The following is a 4,907-nucleotide window of genomic DNA, read 5'->3' on the forward strand; positions in this document are numbered from 1 at the left end:
ATGCTCATGTTTTCCTGGTGGTTCCGGCCAGAACTGTAATTGGTGGTTCCGGCCAGAACTGTAATTGGTGGTTCCCGCCAGAACTGTAATTGGTGGTTCCCGCCAGAACTGTAATTGGTGGTTCCCGCCAGAACTGTAATTGGTGGTTCTGGTCAGAACTGTAATTGGTGGTTCCCGCCAGAACTGTAATTGGTGGTTCTGACCTGAACTGTAATTGGTGGTTCTGACCTGAACTGTAATTGGTGGTTCTGACCTGAACTGTAATTGGTGGTTCCGGCCAGAACTGTAATTGGTGGTTCTGGTCAGAACTGTAATTGGTGGTTCCGGCCAGAACTGTAATTGGTGGTTCCCGCCAGAACTGTAATTGGTGGTTCCCGCCAGAACTGTAATTGGTGGTTCCCGCCAGAACTGTAATTGGTGGTTCCCGCCAGAACTGTAATTGGTGGTTCCGGCCAGAACTGTAATTGGTGGTTCCGGCCAGAACTGTAATTGGTGGTTCCCGCCAGAACTATAATTGGTGGTTCCCGCCAGAACTGTAATTGGTGGTTCCCGTCAGAACTGTAATTGGTGGTTCCGGTCAGAACTGTAATTGGTGGTTCCGGCCAGAACTGTAATTGGTGGTTCCGGCCAGAACTGTAATTGGTGGTTCCGGCCAGAACTGTAATTGGTGGTTCTGGTCAGAACTGTAATTGGTGGTTCCGGTCAGAACTGTAATTGGTGGTTCCGGTCAGAACTGTAATTGGTGGTTCCGGTCAGAACTGTAATTGGTGGTTCCGGTCAGAACTGTAATTGGTGGTTCCGGCCAGAACTGTAATTGGTGGTTCCGGCCAGAACTGTAATTGGTGGTTCCGGCCAGAACTGTAATTGGTGGTTCTGGTCAGAACTGTAATTGGTGGTTCCGGTCAGAACTGTAATTGGTGGTTCCGGCCAGAACTGTAATTGGTGGTTCCGGTCAGAACTGTAATTGGTGGTTCTGGTCAGAACTGTAATTGTGTACATTTAGCATATAGCCCACTCTATAAAAAAAGTTGTACCAAGTTTAATTTTTGTTGGTTTAGAGCGGAGGAGCTGGGACCAGGTGGGACCTCACTGCCTACTAATAGAGGCGGCTGGGACCATCTGGGACCTCACTGCCTACTGATAGGGGCCGCTGGGACCATCTGGGACTTTTCTGTTTACTGACAGGTTCCGCTGGGACCATCTGGGACCTCACTGCCTACTGACAGGGGCCGCTGGGACCATCTGGGACCTCACTGCCTACTGATAGGGGCCGCTGGGACCATCTGGGACCTCACTGCTTACTGATAGGGGCCGCTGAGACCATCTGGGACCTCACTGTCTACTGATAGGGGCCGCTGGGACCATCTGGGACCTAACTGCCTACTGATAGGGGCCGCTGGGACCATCTGGGACCTAACTGCCTACTGATAGGGGCCGCTGGGACCATCTGGGACCTCACTGTCTACTGATAGGGGCCGTTAGGACCATCTGGGACCTCACAGCTTACTGATAGGGGCCGCTGGGACCATCTGGGACCTCACTGTCTACTGATAGGGGCCGCTGGGACCATCTGGGACCTCACTGTCTACTGATAGGGGCCGCTGGGACTATCTGGGACCTCATTGCTTACTGATAGGGACCACTGGGACCATCTGAGACCTCACTGTCTAATGACAGGGGCCGCTGGGACCATCTGGGACCTCACTGACTACTGATAGGGGCCGCTGGGACCATCTGAGACCCTCACTGCTTACTGATAGGGGCCGCTGGGACCATCTTGGACCTCACTGTCTACTGATAGGGGGTGCTGGGACCATCTGGGACCTCACTGACTACTGATAGGGGCCGCTGGGACCATCTGAGACCCTCACTGCTTACTGATAGGGGCCGCTGGGACCATCTTGGACCTCACTGTCTACTGATAGGGGCCGCTGGGACCATCTGGGACCTCACTGTCTACTGATTGGGGCCGCTGGGACCATCTGGGACCTCACTGTCTACTGATAGGGGCCGCTGGGACCATCTGGGACCTCATTGTCTACTGATAGGGGCCGCTGGGATTATCTGGGACCTCACTGCTTACTGATAGGGGCCACTGAGACCATCTGGGACCTCACTGCCTACTGATAGGGGCCGCTGGGACCATCTGGGACCTCACTGTCTACTGATTGGGGCCGCTGGGACCATCTGGGACCTCACTGCTTACTAATAGGGGCCGCTGGGACCATCTGGGACCTCACTGTCTACTGATAGGGGTCGCTGGGACCATCTGGGACCTCACTGCCTACTGATAGGGGCCACTGGGACCATCTGGGACCTCACTGACTACTGATAGGGGCCGCTGGGACCATCTGGGACCTCACTGCCTACTGATAGTGGCCACTGGGACCATCTGGGACCTCACTGCCTACTGATAGGGGCCGCTGGGGCCATCTGGGACCTAACTGCCTACTGATAGGGGCCGCTGGGATTATCTGGGACCTCACTGCTTACTGATAGTGGCCACTGGGACCATCTGGGACCTCACTGCCTACTGATAGGGGCCGCTGGGACCATCTGGGACCTCACTGTCTACTGATAGGGGCCGCTGGGACCATCTGGGACCTCACTGCTTACTGATAGGGGCCGCTGGGACCATCTGGGACCTCACTGTCTACTGATAGGGGCCGCTGGGACCATCTGGGACCTCACTGTCTACTGATAGGGGCCGCTGGGACCATCTGGGACCTCACTGCTTACTGATAGGGGCCGCTGGGACCATCTGGGACCTCACTGTCTACTGATAGGGGCCGCTGGGACCATCTGGGACCTCACTGTCTACTGATAGGGGCCGCTGGGACCATCTGGGACCTCACTGTCTACTGATAGGGGCCGCTGGGACCATCTGGGACCTCACTGTCTACTGATAGGGGCCGCTGGGACCATCTGGGACCTAACTGTCTACTGATAGTGACCACTGGGACCATCTGGGACCGAACTGTCTACTGATAGTGACCGCTGGGACCATCTGGGACCTCACTGTCTACTGATAGGGGCCGCTGGGACCATCTGGGACCTCACAGCTTACTGACAGGGGCCGCTGGGACCATCTGGGACCTCACTGCCTACTGATAGGGGCCGCTGGGACCATCTGGGACCTCACTGCCTACTGTCAGGGGCCGCTGGGACCATCTGGGACCTCACTGCCTACTGGTAGGGGCCGCTGGGACCATCTGGGACCTCACTGCCTACTGTCAGGGGCCGCTGGGACCATCTGGGACCTCACTGCCTACTGGTAGGGGCCGCTGGGACCATCTGGAACCTCACTGCCTACTGATAGGGGCCGCTGGGACCATCTGGGACCATCTGGGACCTCACTGCCTACTGACAGGGGCCGCTGGGACCATCTGGGACCATCAGGGACCTCCCTCCCTACTGACAGGTGCCGCTGGGACCATCTGGGACCTCTCTGCTTACTGATAGGGGCCGCTGGGACCACCAACCACCCTTCACAATGCCCCTTCAACTCTTGGCCTCAGGTGAGAGCAAGCGACAGGAGACGCCATAGTGGTGTCCCGCTGTAGAAGATGGGAAGACTGAGCCACTGTCCAGTGTAGGGGGGGGGGGGGTCCCAGGTAAACACACCTCTCTACACCTGGTCTGCTATCATAGGTCGTGGGAGGATAGCCGGTGTGTTATCTAGTTATCCTGGTGGTCCATAGAATGGTTATCGCACAAGATCCGTTGTGGACTTATTGACCTGGGGTCAGGTCGGCCACCTGTTGACCTCTGGGGTCAGGGCGGCCACCTGTTGACTTCTGGGGTCAGGTCGGCCACCTGTTGATCTCTGGGGTCAGGTCAGCTACCTGTTGACCTCTGGGGTCAGGTCGGCCACCTGTTGACCTCTGGGGTCAGGTCGGCCACCTGTTGACCTCTGGGGTCAGGTCGGCCACCTGTTGACCTCTGGAGTCAGGTCAGCTACCTGTTGACCTCTGGGGTCAGGTCGGCCACCTGTTGACCTCTGGGATCAGGTCGGCCACCTGTTGACCTCTGGGGTCAGGGCGGCCACCTGTTGACCTCTGGGGTCAGGTCAGCTACCTGTTGACCTCTGAGGTCAGGTCGGCCACCTGTTGACCTCTGGGGTCAGGTCGGCCACCTGTTGACCTCTGGGGTCAGGTCGGCCACCTGTTGACCTCTGGGGTCAGGTCAGCTACCTGTTGACCTCTGGGGTCAGGTCGGCCACCTGTTGACCTCTGGGGTCAGGTCGGCCACCTGTTGACCTCTGGGGTCAGGTCGGCCACCTGTTGACCTCTGGGGTCAGGTCGGCCACCTGTTGACCTCTGGGGTCAGGTCGGCCACCTGTTGACCTCTGGGGTCAGGTCGGCCACCTGTTGACCTCTGGGGTCAGGTCGGCCACCTGTTGACCTCTGGGGTCAGGTCGGCCACCTGTTGACCTCTGGGGTCAGGTCAGCTACCTGTTGACCTCTGGGGTCAGGTCGGCCACCTGTTGACCTCTGGGGTCAGGTCGGCCACCTGTTGACCTCTGGGGTCGGGTCGGCCACCTGTTGACCTCTGGAGTCAGGTCAGCTACCTGTTGACCTCTGGGGTCAGGTCGGCCACCTGTTGACCTCTGGGGTCAGGTCGGCCACCTGTTGACCTCTGGGGTCAGGGCGGCCACCTGTTGACCTCTGGGGTCAGGTCAGCTACCTGTTGACCTCTGAGGTCAGGTCGGCCACCTGTTGACCTCTGGGGTCAGGTCGGCCACCTGTTGACCTCTGGGGTCAGGTCGGCCACCTGTTGACCTCTGGGGTCAGGTCAGCTACCTGTTGACCTCTGGGGTCAGGTCGGCCACCTGTTGACCTCTGGGGTCAGGTCGGCCACCTGTTGACCTCTGGGGTCAGGTCGGCCACCTGTTGACCTCTGGGGTC

The sequence above is a fragment of the Procambarus clarkii genome, chromosome 16 (assembly GCF_040958095.1).
Source record: "Procambarus clarkii isolate CNS0578487 chromosome 16, FALCON_Pclarkii_2.0, whole genome shotgun sequence".
Classification (NCBI taxonomy): Eukaryota; Metazoa; Arthropoda; class Malacostraca; order Decapoda; family Cambaridae; genus Procambarus; species Procambarus clarkii.